At 42.5% G+C, this 15,534-nt stretch overlaps 1 long non-coding RNA gene across 3 annotated transcripts in view; it reads right to left on the reverse strand.

Annotated features, from left to right (window-relative positions):
• LOC120802114 overlaps window positions 1–15,534 on the reverse strand; it is a 230,059-nt gene that overhangs the window by 40,506 nt on the left and 174,019 nt on the right. For all 3 annotated transcript variants that reach the window (XR_005709189.1, XR_005709192.1, XR_005709187.1), the window contains exons 2-3: window positions 1,494–1,640; window positions 159–330 (exon numbers count right to left, since the gene is read on the reverse strand). This is a non-coding gene — a long non-coding RNA (uncharacterized LOC120802114). The remainder of the gene's footprint in view (window positions 1–158; window positions 331–1,493; window positions 1,641–15,534) is intronic.

The following is a 15,534-nucleotide window of genomic DNA, read 5'->3' on the forward strand; positions in this document are numbered from 1 at the left end:
TAATGCCTCTCCTTTCAATGTGCTCCACAAACCAGTGGAACAAAATGTTCTTAGGGTATTTGAAAAAGAAGATACACAGTCAGGGAGTGAGAATGCGGCCTATCAGCCGAGGTGCCGAAACTCGCTGCCAAAATCGACAGGCTCAATTAATTTCTCACCTGAAGATATACTCTCTCTCTCCAGGTTGGTCCCTCCTCATCCACTGAACACTGTAGCCAACCACCTCCGCCTCCCCAGCATAAGCTCCAGCTGAAGGCAAGCGGTTACGTTGGAGAGGAAGTGCAGCTATTTGGAGCTGAGCCAGAGGGGCAGAAAAACCACCCACAGCATCTGAGAACACAAAAGCAGGCAAAGACAAAGATAATAGGCAGGAGAAAGGTAACACAAACGGACATTTGTATATGGTCAGACTGGTGTCAGGTATATGTCCAGGTTTAACAATATATGGGACAATATTGGGCATATATTAAACATCAGACACCGGTCAGTCAGGACCATCCGCCTCCAATATACTGCATTTGATGCAGTTGGGTTATACGTTTACTGTACGAAGGTTCAGTATGACCATACGCAATTCCTGATTGATTCTAAACTGACATTTTTTATTCATTTTAGCAAAGTGTTTAGATTGCTATTCAGAAAATTGGTTTAAAATGCTCAAATTAAAAGGTAATGTAATATCTAAAAAAAAAAACCAGGGACTCGGTGCTTCAAGAAGCCTGTATCAGTCAGAATCAAGCACCTCACCCGCTGAGACAGATCTGATTCGCATTTGGATACACGAACAACAATCTGTTGCGGCTAAACATGCTGTGATTCAGCACAATGTGAAGCAATTGTCTGAACATTTCCATGGTTATTTTTGCTCGATTTTTGAAAGCATTTAATCCAGTTTAAATAGTTTGAATAGTTATAAATCTACTAACTCCACAAATAAAAAGCGAGAAAGTAGGAAGTTATTAACACCTTGACACCAGTGTCTATGGCTGCAACAATTACTCTCATTATTCATTTCTCTGCTGATTATTTGATGATTATTCAATTGTCTGTTCCGTAAAAAATGTCATTAAACATTAAAAATGTCCGTTCACAGTTTCGCAGGTGATGTCTTCAGATCGCTCGTTTTGTCCCACCCAACAGCCAAATACCCAAATACTGTACATACAGTTTCCATGAATATAAGTCAGATTTCAGAAGCTTGAACCAGTGAATGTTCAACATATTTGCTGAAAATGTGACTTGACTATGGCTGATCAATCATCAAAATTTTCTGCTGTTTGAGTACTCACTGAAACAACTAATCATTTCAGCTCTAAATGTGTTGGTGGTAAAACATGGAAGTCTGGCATAGCTCTTTTCTTTCATACAGTAAAAGAACCCAACCGCTGCGGTGCAGAATTCTGGCCCCTACACACTGTGGGTTTTTTAAATTTGAAATGGCACGTACCCATGAACATGAGCAAGAACTGAGTGACAGGTTTGGGTTTACGCACTTGGCTCTGTGCATGAAGAATATCTCCCACACTGTTGAAAATTCATCCAGCAGGCACACTTGCAGTTGCTTGGATGGTACGCTGAGCAGATTTTTCTTGAAGTGAGTGTGGTTGGGATCCTGAGTCAGACCCGAGCCTTGTTTTCCCCTGGAATAAAAAAAAAAAGGGGGAGGAACGCAGTGAAAAAGGAGTATCATTAGGAAACATCAGCTCCTGAAAATCATTAGATGCTAAAAAAATAATATCAGTGTAATATCAGGATTTACTGGTTCACTCTGACTTGTATCTGTTTTCCATGACTGCCTCAGAGTTTTGCCCAATACAAGCTGTTTGCATCTATTTATTCACATCTTAACCATTAAGCCAGGTGCATCATTACATCCCTATATGTAAGAGACGCATACATATTAAATAATTGCCAGCAAGCACGTCTTCACGTGGCACACACGAAGACGCTTAGAGGCGCATTAGTCAGAGAGGACGAGAGAAGGATGGGGGAGAAAGCCGAGTCGTCCTCGTCTCCGAGGAGGCTTTTTATGTCCCCCAGCAGCTTTTCCAAGTTGCTGATTCGCCTCCTGCTAACGCTCCTCCTGTCATCATCTGATCTGATAAAAGCAGGGAGACAGAGCAGTTCATCTGTGCGGCTCGCCACGATAAGACCCAACTTCAAAAACGGCCCGGTCTCAATCTCGAAACGTTTAGAAAGAGCCCGGTGACAGTCCACTCCTTTTGTTTGCAGTCAGCTCGGCTAGACAGTAATCTGTGGCTGTGTCCCCCACTCGCCGTGTGGGCCTTTGAGGTTCGGACTTTAGGTTTGACCCCGCAGCTCTAAGCTTCCTGTCAGGGTTCAGCCATAAGCAGTCAGAGTGTGGACAGCGGATAGAGAAGAGGACAGGAATGGGGCCATATGGCAAAACATAGATAAAGACGGGATCAAACTGTGTGACACAAAGATTACTGTCAGAATAAAAGATGCTCAGTACACAGTTCTTTCATCTCTGTTCCATAATAACATCTACTGTACTGACCTGTCAGAGATTACACTGTCCCTCTGTTGTATAACTTTCGTTATGTTCTATTATTAATTGCCTCTATTCTCACCAAATATCCCCCTTTTTTTTTTACTCCTACCAACTGTCTCTATCCATTCTCTGCTGCTGCTGTGACCCTGTCTCCCCTCAAGCATCATTTAAGTTTTATCTAAAACAATCAAATCTCATTAACACCGACTTTACTTCAAGTAAAAGTCACTTAGTGGCTCGTTACATGCTTTTAACTGCGTTAAATATTTTGGATCCTAAAGTGGAGCCAATCTACTTCAGCTATATCTACTGTAGCTGTCGATGTTAAATGTTTTACTGTCTGTTGTATTGTGGAAACTGTCACTAAAACTGCACTTAATTCATCATATTATGCCCAGAGTCTAGACCCAAATGAGAGGTTGTAGTACTCATAAATGAAAGAGAATATTTTTGCTGTTTTTGACTGAATACGACAGTGGTTCTCAACTTGGGGGTCGTCAGATAATTTCCAGGGGGTCACCAGATGGTTTTTGGAGAAAAAAAATAAAATAACATCTTTAGATGCTAGCTATTAAAACTGAACAGAGCTAAACAAAAACTGTCATCACAAACAAAGCATAATTTAGTATTTATTTACTTTTATTAATCAGAGCATTCGCAATAATCACTCAAAGTCAGCAGGGGGAGGCGCACAGAAACCAGCTGTTTACGGTCTGCAGCGCTCTCTCTCTCTCTCTCTCTCTCTGCAGCCAGTTTACGAGCGATCAGGGGGTTCGCATCGGGAACACCAACCCTGATTTTTTCTGGCAGGTTGTGACTCCGAAAGGCTGGGAACCACTGGACTAGGAACCGCTGACATGCCCCTAAAAACAAGGCGTTTAAAGATGTACTCGAAAGAGGCAATTTCAGCAAATAAGTAAGGACTTCCAGGGCAATCAAGAGACAGTGAAAAAAGACATTTAAAAGCCCTCAATAATTTGGAAAATTGAAACTTTCTTTTTTATCATCTTTCAATTTGCGTTAGGATTTTGTGCATGAGTTACACACTGTCCTTAAAACCGTGTAAACTTTACCAGGGAGGTGACATTTTCGTGCTCTCCGTATCTCGTATTTAAGCCACTTTGGGATCAGAGGAAACCCAGGCTGTCCCTACCATATTCACCCAGTTGTTTATGTCAGTCATGCATGCTCACACACACAGCAGGACATTAATATATGACTTTTTTGTTTTTTTTTTCCCCCCCTTTGTGCATCAGCTTTGCTGGACTCTCACTGCTGCTGGGCCACAGGTCGACCAACCCACTGGGAAAAACCTCGCGCTGCGCCAGATGGCTCCTCAGCCCCTGCTGCCAAAGTCTCCGTTGCTACATAATCATAGCCAGCTGGTTTGCTAGGTAACAGTGAGGTCAGGCTGCCCAAATGTAGTCATGGTTGTAGTCATGAAGTCTGGTGGACCCCTAGCTGTCATGGTTTACATAGTGAGGTGTAAAAGCCAACTGTATTGAAGTCAGGGTGTCCGCATATTGTTGTAACCGTGTTTTACGGCGCTGTCTCTAGTATTTCTGACAATTTTGGTTTCTCATCAGTTTTATGATGAAAAAGCAGTTCATGTTAATAATGTCATTTTCCAACTCACACCAGTGAAAATGACTTTTCCTGTACAGTGCAGTGTTGTGGCAGCCTGGGGCAGGCAGTTTTGATTGAACCCAACACAACTAGAGAGATTCTGATATCATGAGCAACGCAGGCTGCATCTTTATCAACTTAGATTGTGCCTATTATTTTAAAGCCCCTTCTGCATGTGAAGCAGCAAGGACCATTTTTTCACTGTGGTGATTCTGCTGGCTGTATTAAAAAAAAAAAAGACTACAGTCCCTGCTAGTACCTCCACAGTATTTGACCCGCTGAAACTGAGACTAAATGGCGGAAAAGTAACACGCATTTTCTAGAAATAAAAACGTGCGCCATCACAGTAATTTGAAGGACGGATAAACAGATAAAAAACAATGATTCAAGTTGGGGAATTTAAAGGTGTTGCATTTTGGCCAAGAGAAAGCCATGCTGACCACCTAGGCTTTGCCAGTTGAAGGTGAACATTACCAGAGAATAAACTCCATCACTTCTACTGAAAAAAAGGGGGCTGTCCTCACCAGAAAAATGACAGCATCGGTCATTGCTACAAATGCAGCGTTCTGAATCTTGTCTCCTAAAAACTCAACAGTAATTTCTTTTAACCATGAAGGCCTCCTTTCTCTGACCTTAACTGGGCAGTTTTAGTCACGTTCTCGTGATCAAACCTTAAATAAAACGATATTAGATGACTTGTTTCTGAAACAGTCACATGGGTAATTTTTAAAACCATGTACAAACTACCTATTTGGTCATTTAAGTATAAGGACTTATCCAAGAGTCAAATGTTCTGTTTCTGTAATGCTGAAATGATCCAAAAAAAAATCCAAGTTTTGAATGTACCGGTGAAAAGCCGACTATTTTTTATATTTTTTCCATGTTTCAGAGTGGTATAAAGGAACAGACGCCAGCTTAAAATAAACTGAAGGGAAAGTATCAGGATACGAAGAATGTTGGATCAGCTTGGGTCTCACATTTTTCCTCTTTTCTTCTTTTTAAATCGATGTCTCCATGTTGGGCAAGGATGTCACTGGTGCTTATCGGGTTGGGTAGAAATGCTTGGACCCACTAAGATGTCTACAGCGGTCCCTGGTGGCACTTCAAACATCGATACTGGATGATTTTGTCGAACCCTTCATTATGTCCAATGCCAGCATTTTCAAAATTCTTTCAATGTCAGCACACGGCAGCTACGGTATGGTTGTGGTTAGGGAAAGACCGTGTTTTGGCAAATAAACTTAAGGTCTGGTTAGGGTAACACTTGGTCCAGGTTAGGGAAAGGCCAGGGTTACGGTTATGGCTGAATGTTACTTATAGGTCTGTGACAGGATGTATGACATTCAAATGCGCTAACCCTACCTTGTGCCTCACTACATAAAGGGCAGACTACTTCCCGCACTGGCACTGAAGTCTGGCTCTGGAAGCAAAATGTGAGGTGCAGAATCATACTGGGCTGACTACGTGCCAGGCTGGCTCCTGGACTGAGGTATGCTACAGTTGTCCCTGTTGCAGGAGTGAAGTGCGAAATGCCGAGCAGCATAGGGATGAGGTCAGAGTTGCAGTACCCTGCAGTAGTCATGGTTGTAAGAGTGAAGTATGAAATATCCGACAGTGTTACGGTAGTGCTCTGGGCTCCGGGAGAAGAGCTCGGCTCGCTCTGGTGGGGGATCAGGCTCAGCCAATCAGAACCATTCCACATCATTGGCCAGGGCCATCTCTTATCTAGCAGAAGTGGAGAGGCTTTCCCTACTAATGCCACCCAGCTTGCTAGATCCTCCATCCTTTGCCTCACCACTCTCCTCCTCCACTAAACCACCACCATCTCTCTTTCTCCCCCTAATGTTTTTTATCCTCACTTTTTCTCTCTGAGTCTGTCTCCTCTGCTCTCTCCATCCAGTAAAGCTCTCTACTCCACCTCTCTTTTCTCTCATCTACTGCTCTTCATTTGCCTCTATCTCTTTTCATTTTTTCAGTCATGCATTTTTTTCTGTTATTGGTTACGCATTGCTGAGGTGTGTGATAGGCCTCTATACACTAGACTGGAGAAATAGGCCTTGTCACACTATACATCTGTGCCGAATTATAATGAATGTGTGTGTGTGTGTGGGCATATGTGTCATGTGATACAGTACAGAGCGAGAATGACAGATGAAATTAGAATCGTGTGGACATTAAGTGCTTTCAAATGGCTTGATATTGCAAACGGGGACACAAAGAGGCAAATCATTGAGCTGATGATTATTTTCCCCTTCAGTTCTTCCTGAAAAATGAGGAAAAAGGCAGCAGGCACGAAAGAAAAGAGGAAGCAGGCAATCGTGTTACTTCTAATCTGTTAATCTTTTGCTTGGAGGAGGAGGTGGGGGTGTTAAGTGGACAGGGGGGCTGCTGGAATGAAATATACTGCAAATGGGAAAAGACACCAACAAGAGATCGGTGCTCGCAGATGGAGACCCTGCTTAATCAAGACAAATTGCAGATGGGGTTGGATTTTTATTCTCTGAGAAAATATACTAAAGCTGCCATCCGCAACACTACTACGGCAGTCCAAATCAACAAGCACACATTGAAGAAAAAATAAAAACACTACTAAGAAGCCAAAGATTGATTGCACACAAACCAACAAGCACAGAAAAAATTCTCACATATGTAACTCGAAAAGCTATTATTGCTTGCATAGTTCTAATCTTCTTAAAGGTTAGAGGAGGACAAATTGTGTTTTGAATGTTGAATATCATAGTATAATGCACTCTAGACATCAAACAGCAGATTAAAACAGTGTCCCCAGTCATTCAAAGGACGCCTGTGGACGCACATGACTCCTCCGGCTGCCATACCCCTCATGTCACACTTCCCGTACTCGTACACGAATCAGAAACAAATTCCCATTTATTTATTCTTGCATCATCACAGTGGCAAATTGCTTTGTAAATGGCACAGTTCCCTCAGCCTCTCCTGTAAATACAATGTCATTGGCGATGTTAATATTCCTTTTGTTTGCTTGACCAGGAGCTCTCGAACGCTGCCCGTTTCCTTGATTGAATTACCGCGGTTTAGGGAGTGGGAAGAATGAAGGCTGGACCTTAAAGCCGCCCGTGTTAATGACATTCAAATTGATCACTGCCACATGGCGCTATGGTGTGGCCCATTTAAAAGTGAGGGTAATGAAAAGAGGAGCTCTCCATTATGGAGAGCGTAACTAAACATGACACCTCCTTGCTGAAATTACAAGGCCCGCGCACGCTGCCGCATGCATGTAATTCAGCTCAGATGCCGCAGAACTGGAAGCAGCTTGGAAACCGGGCAACCACAGAAAACCTGCAATCCATAGCCAGGAGCGTGTGTAAGCATGCATGTTCGCTCACAGCGAGAGAACATTTAAGGGGGAATTATGTACCATGTCTAACAAAGCCACAAAGGAAACCTGTAATAAAGCTGCAATGTGCAAATTTTTCGGGTGGTGAACAGTGACTGCAATGGGTCACAATGATGCCTAAAAACCTTCGCTTGTGGCTGCAAAACGTAAACAAGTTCAGCCAAGTCAATGCAGGAGCAGGTAGACAGCAACAAGACAACACAAGCACAACACCGACGAAGTGAAAGGAGTCTTCAGGGAAATATTCAAGTCTCCAGAAAGCTGGGCTGCTTCTGTCACTTTCATTAGAGCTAATGGTCCCCAGCTTGCTGTCAGAGAAGCACCATAAAACCACATTAATTTGGTAGGTATTTACCAGAGATGCAAGGTTGTTTTTTTAGAATACTAGCACAGGGTTAGGTTACCATGAAGTCTTTTTCTTTCATAGTGGCCTTTAAGCTGTCCGTTTTTTTTTTCCATGATTCTATGACCAGATATTTACTATTACCACCCTGAGGAACCCTCTTGGATTAAATCAACTAGGTCAAGTTAATTAATCATTTTGGTTGAAATAATTAAAGCACAGTCCACAGTCTTACTTATGACATAGTGATTGGATGAACACCTGGCAAGCTGAATTGTCTAGTCATTGCTGGCCATCTTTTGAGTAATTTAAAGAAGTTTGGAATTTCAAAATTGATGCTAGACGGGTTAAAGATGGGTAACACACTAAAAAGGAGAAGAGGATTTTCTAGGAAAGCAAGTACTCCGATCAGTATTAAACCTGCAGTGCGGGACTTTTATCTCCCTCTTCTGGCAATGAGAGTAATTACACAAACACTGTTGAATGCAATGAGACTTCCACAGTTCCAAGACAATCATTCGTTATTTAGGTGGAGTAAATGTAATAGCTACTCCAAATATTTTACAAATGCCAACCTGGCCAAGAGCAGCAAGGCGACATCCATGTCTGCCTCATATCAGAAAGTCGGGTCAGAGGCAGTTTCGGAACACCGCAACGATGGGGAAACGTGACTGGCGTGACTTATCTTGCAACCAACAAACAACACATGAAGAAGCTTTCTGGGTCAAATTAGGGCTTTTGAATTTACGTCTTCCTGTTACAAGTACTCGGCACATGAACGAAAAGAACCTTTACGCTGAATCCTCAAATGAAGCCGAGCGTCCTGCTTCATTTGCGATGCCGGCCTAATCCGTAGCGGTTTATTTTGGCGATCCCAGTACTGGTGATGGAAAGAGTGTACATGCAACTGTAAACTCAGCAATGATGCTACTTCCTGGTTAAAAGCCTACTGAGAGGCCACAATCAGGATGAAACGTTTGAACCAGTAACCGACTGAACTGACTTAAAATCAAAGACTGAGTTGCATCAGTGATTTATCATTTCCACTTCTACTTCCGTTGCCAAGAATTACAATGTAATTAGACTATTAAGTAAAAGGAGAACACACATTGATTCCAGATGAGGTACAATCCTCCCAAAAACATTGATGCCTATTATTGTTTTCTATGTAAGCCCACATCCTGGCAGCACTAAGACAAGCGTCATGTGTGACTGTCAACACATCACGATACGTAACCGTCTTATTGATAGTTTTATCAAATTTGCTTCCCAGATGAGCACATCCTGGCCAGGGTAGCTTGAAGACGACTTCTATGGCACATCCAATGAACAATGGGATTTCAAATGACAGGATGCAATCTGACCGGGGTGTTTTGTCCTTAATTATTTGCTTTATAAAATGATTGAATTCATAGGGTAGGATGTAGAGTACAGAATTGTTGAGGATAAACAGATATATCCTCTTAATTTGACGGCCTTCAGAATCATCCCAATTTTCCTCAATTACTGCCCCAGTGCATTCAACATGTACTATCATAATGAACGTTATTTTCCTCTCTAAAGAAAGAATTGTGACAGAAACTATGCTATTAAACATCCACTCCTCCGTAGGTTGCACCAGAATAACGATTTGCCATCTGTGTTCTCGTAACCTTCATTGCAAATACATTTTCTTGTTCCACACCTAATGCAGGGAAAAAAAAAAAAATCCATCTCTGACCGACCTCTGCCACCCACGCTTCTCCTAAACTGTTAGCTTTGTCCTCAGTGAACATATCCGTCCATAATTCTCCCTGCGACTAACCCAGAGCGTCTAACGAAGCAGCTCTTAAGACGCGGCCACAAACCTGTCCGCGGGAATCTGAACCCACAATCTGCAGAGCAGTGCATTTCCCTCAGACGGTCCTATCTCCCTAACCGCTGAGTAAATCTTAGCTAAATGCTGTAATCACTCCAGTTGGACAAAACCTCCTAGTAATGCATTGGTCAATACTGGCCTCGGGGCTAAAGGGGAGGCACTGGCATCAATGCATCTCTGTTTACTGGACAGCCAGTCACTGACACAGAGTCTTTACGGAGACACCGTGTCCCTCGTAGGGAGAGAAGAAGAGTGAGCAGACGCATCAGGTCACTTTTAATCTTTAACTCTCTCTTGGCAGTAAGACAGATGAAGAGAATCCTCTGTTCCCAGATGGAAGACGCCTGTGTGTCTATTTAATGAAATGGCATTAACGCCAACCTTGCTCAGCCAATCAGAGACCAAGGCAGCTGTCATATGACATGTGGGATAGATAACCCGTCTCATAAAGTGCTTTTACATCACAGCCCGCCCGATGAGAGCAATATCATCACATTTATGAGAAAATAATGATTTCTTCTCTGAATTTATGAGCATCTTGCAGAAAAAAAGGTTTATATGAATTATATGAGTATGAAGAAGAGGGGGGAGAAAGGGAAAAAAAAAAAAAAAAACACACTGTCTTTAATATGTTTTTCCCCTCAAGGGAATAAATACAGCTTTGTAATATCAGGCATAAAGGTCAATCTTGTCGACAAAGAATAGCCCAATTAGTTGAGCTAGGAGAAGATGAAACAAAGGAATCAAAGCAGATCAATAAGGTAGATTCACTCCTGCTCTATGACCACCAATCAATATGGGCTGCTGTGAGAGGCCGACGTGATTAGAGATCACCAAGTCATTGCTAATCTGTCCATAATCAAGAGGTAAACTTTCATAAGCGCGGCACTCACCGAGGGCTCTGCAAATGAACACAATCATCTGCTGGTGATAATGAAACAGCATTTGTCCTGCTGGACACATAAGCAAAATATTAAAGGCGATTTTCATTCGAGTATTCACAGAGGAATGCAAGAGGGGAAATATACTTGGTACTACTGCCTGGCTGATATGGGCTTTTACGGATTAATCGTTCCCCAGAATTAGTGACGAGTGCGATCAAATGTGCAAGTTATTCTCGGTAGTAAATAATTTGTGGGTTTACTGGGATCCATAGTTTTGAATTTGAAGCAGATGGGTTTTTTTTTGGGTAGAGGGTAACAGGTAGTTGGTATTTTGAATCAAATCTTTATTGTTAAAAGTGCATTTAGCAATCTATCACCTCTATAAACCTCTATAACAAGTGGTGGCACTGAATCAGCCACAAATAAATAAATGAAGGAATTTAATACAAAGTATTAGAGCGAATTTTGTCATAATTAGGGTGTGAATTCTCGAGTTGTGGCTAAAAATGCATTTTGGGAGGTCACAGGGACCCATGAGCACCATAATCTAATCAGCTCGTTCTTGAGTCCGAGTGTGCTTGGGCCAAATTTTTAAAAAAATTCTCTCGAGGCGTTTCTGAGATATCGCGCTCACGAGAACGGGACCTACGGACGTACAGACAGACGGACACCTGAAAACATTACGCCTCTGGCCACGGCCGCCGCTGGTGCCGAGGCATTAAAACAGCTGTTAATATTGGTGCCCCCTTTAACTTGATCATTCCAAGAATCTGCCAGAGGCTCCGGTTAAATGACACATCTTTCAGTCAGATTGAGAGAAGACACTCTTCATTTCCTCTTGGGTCATTTGTTCTCAAATGAATCATGATAAAAAAACCTTAAGATGAGAATACGCAGGGAGCAATAAAACACTGTGTGTCAGCTCAGCCACTGTTTTCCAAATGAGAGTGTTATGCCTCCCAACCAAGCACTAAGTGCAGCTCACGCTGCTCCATTAGGCTTCTGTGTAGTTACTATACATAAATGTGTAACTACTAGTGTAGTCAACCCTTCTTTCGTGAAATTTAATAGATTTACATGTCCCGGACATCTTTCTAGTTAATTCTTATTAATATCTTCAAGTGCCTGGTTCGTCAAGGGTGATGCAATAATCGCACAGGACCTTTATATTTAGGACCAATACACAGTATATAGCCCACCTTTACCAATATTTTGCGTATCGATAAGATGGTAGTCTTATACTGAATACATTTTCTAATTTTCTACTCTCCTAGCCTGTAGTTTGTGCTTCTGTTAGTGTGATGTGGGAGCCAACCTGCAGAGATTCGAAACCTATCACTGACTGCTCCATCAGAGTGCACACAATGTCTTCTTTTCACTTTTGTTACGGCACATTGTTGTTGCCCATAATGCAGATGGGAGCAAGTAATGTTCTGAATCCACCACCACCTGTCAAATTGTCATGTTGAACTTTTTTTTTTTTTTTTTTGGATCTGTTGTTAATTCTGATGACTATCTGGCTCAAGAGATTAGCCTTGTTGTTGTCATCTTGTGGCACACAGCTGTAAACATCATTTCTCCTTTGACGCTTTGAATCCTGAATGTAAAAATTTTTCCAACGTTTAGTATCAAGTTTGCAATTACCCAGCATTTTTATCATAATTTTATTCTTGACGAGGTGGAAAAAGCTCATTAACCGCATGTATACAGTATAATAGGACACTTGAACTCTCCATAATAAGACGAAAAAATAATCAAGCGTACTTGTGTGGAATCCAATCAAAATGTCTCATTAGAATGATTTCAGTTTAATGGCTTCCCATAGAAATTGATCAATTAAACACTGTCATCAAACAAACTGTGTCACATCCATCACGCTGGCCGATATCCAATTTTGAATAAGTAGTGACCTGATGTATCAGCAACGCAATTAATCAAAGTAACCCAACGAGGTGACGATCCTTTGTGAAGGATCAGACAAGCCCACTCAGTCCATTTGGTTGCTCACAGCTGAGTGGAGAGGTGAAACCGGGCCATTATAATGTAATTATGATGCCAGCTTCCATCGCAGAAAGCGAAGTGAGGTTCCGCGGAAGTTGAGCAGGACCTGCGGCTCCCTCTGGCCTCTGCGAGTCCTGCCACTTGCCATCACGTCATCCACACCTGTCCGACACAAGTTCTTCCTCTGTACCTCTAAACCCTAAGCCCCCCCACCCCTTCCCCCCTCCACCCTGCTAACATCTGTCCCATGGGTCCGGGATCTCATCCAATCACACGCCGCATAAATCCATAACTTCAGCTCTCCCCTTGGCCCCCAGGAAAACACAATAAACTGCGCTCATCTTTTATGCATGATTTTCTCTGTCTCTGTAGCTAGCTTCGCTCTCGGTGCGTATCAATCATCACAGGGACGCTGCGGGGCAGGGAGACAGAGACAGAGAAAGAGCGATGGCGGGTGGGAAATATACATGGTTGCACAACAAGGCAAAATGAAGAGTCCTGTTTCTTTATCCACTGACTTGGATTTCTATTTCAATTCCGCCTGCCCCTTCCCTTCTCCCCCTCCTCCCTTGCCTCTCTGCCCTTTCCTCCACCTCCTCAAGTCTCCATTTGCAGGGCGAAAAAAACATAAAAAAAAAAAAAAAAACACGTTAGCGATATGAAACTGACCTGCTCACCTCTCGCCGTGCATCTATAGCTGCGAGTTAACAGACGCATGTTATTGTTTTTAAGAGACACCTTTTCCTTCAGGCAAAGGGGAATGGGGGTTGAGGGCACCGTTTTTCCCCTCCTACACAGTACATACACACAGTTTGGCTTTGCAGTGGATCTACATAGGCCTCATTGGCATGCTAACATATTCAGAGACAGCCAGAGCACAGCCGGCTCAGTGTAGGAGAGGCCAGCAGTTGGGCTTGACATGACACCGGACGGCAGAAACAAAAAAACAAAAACAAAAACGAAAGGACTCCCTGTAGCTGCAGAGCATTGCGAGATGGGGGTTCAATAATAACAACTATTTTATTTATAGAGCACATTCTTTTGTGTTTTCCAGAGGTAGGAAGATAAAATGACAGGACATAAGCGACCTTTAAGCAGCAGCATGAATTAAACTGCGTAGCGAGAGTTAATACAACACGCTACAGTAGAAGAATATTAATGAACGATGCAAACTCACAGTAAAATAATTAATCGCACAAATGCTGTAGGTAAGAGATCAGATGTATAGACAGGCCTAACTCACATTAAGAAAGAAAGAAAGAAAGAAAGAAAAGCAAAATATCTTTTTTCTGTTTGGCTTTCAGCACCTGTACGCAAATGGAGTCATGAGCCACTAAAACTCAAAGATCTGACTGAGACCACGTTTTTTTACCTGGGAAGTAAATGTTTTGCAATTTGCAGTTTTGAGTGGCAGCCTGATTTATGTTCACCAAAGTACTGAAAAACCTCAATGATTGGTTATTTGAAAGACATTTTTTTTTTTAATCAACAACGATTTTGATAGAGTACTAATCACTAAAGTGATTTATCAAACAAAATGCCAAATGTCCCTTCCGGCTTCTCAAATGTGAGGCTCTCTCTCTGTAATATCATAAATTGAGTCATTTTTGGTCTTTGCATCGCTGGTCGTAAAATCAAGCAGTTTAAAGTAATCACCTTGGGATCACGGAACCCGTGACGGGGAGTTGTCAACTATTTTCTCACATTTCAAAAAAAAAACAAAAAACACTTAAATAATCCATGAATCTAAGAAAAATGATTGGTAATTTTACAGTCTTTAACAGCAGCTGTGGATCAGAACCTGCAGCCACGAATTTTTGCACCTTCCTCCAGACACTGGATACCTATTAAGAGACGTTCAGGCCACTAAAACTGACACGACGTGATCGTTTCTGCAAGACTCGCCGCTCTTGCTAAAGTCTTGCTGAGCAATATCAATCGCTGAATGTTGTTACAGAGCGGTGTCTCTTTCTTGGAACACAGAATCTTCACAGCACAGACATTCGTTTGCAGAGATTACATTAAGCACACGGCCATTTTTTTTTCTTTTCCTATTTCCTAAGAAGAGTGAGGAGAGACACACGTAGCTTAGCAAGTCCAGGTATTTTGCCAATCTGGGAGTGGATGCAGAGTGCTAACGGGCTAACACGACACAGCCCCAGACACACATTGGCAGAGAGCATCTTAACTGGCCAAGTTACTCGTGAAATTAACGTTAAACACTCAGGTCAGAGCCATCTACAGATGACGAGCCTGCTACCCGAGTGTTTCGTGTATTGCTCTTTGTCAACAAAAGGAGGATTTTTACAAACCTGGCACCTGACCCAAAATGGAAACACCATCAAAACTGGGAGAAACTTGCGAGGGCAGTCTTTGAAACCTTGGCGACGTCTATGCGTTAATCCCACATTCTAGCGTTTAATGTGGAAGAACTATCCTCTAATGTGTCTACCAGTAGGCTACCACTCACAAAACTGTTATTTCCCTCACAGCTAATTCCTGGGAAGTGTTTTGGACAGAGGGTCTTTCGCAGGAGAAGTTATGCTTTGAATAACCACCCCGGGCATGAAGGTGTTCATTATTCTGATCCACACCCCCGCAGGCCAATCCATCACAATCAATCAGTCAATCAAACGCTCCTTTTCGTGACGCTTTAAACCAAACTATTTGTCACCCTTCACCCGCAGTTTCACAGCGCTGTGCGCAGCAGGAATGCAGATACAAAACAAAATGTTTTGCAGTTATAATTGGAACAGTCTGAGGGATAAGGTGTTTAAAAGCCTCAATGTGACTGCGGTGAGTTTGTTCCCAGGTACGTCAGAGGCTGAGTGGCGGCCACGGGGAGGTAGAGAGTACAGGCTAAAACCCTCCTCTTTGTCCCTGAAGTAATAACAGCGAAATGAGACTGACATTTCACTCTAGAAGACACAC

This window comes from Xiphias gladius, chromosome 2 (genome assembly GCF_016859285.1).
Source record: "Xiphias gladius isolate SHS-SW01 ecotype Sanya breed wild chromosome 2, ASM1685928v1, whole genome shotgun sequence".
Classification (NCBI taxonomy): domain Eukaryota; kingdom Metazoa; phylum Chordata; class Actinopteri; order Istiophoriformes; family Xiphiidae; genus Xiphias; species Xiphias gladius.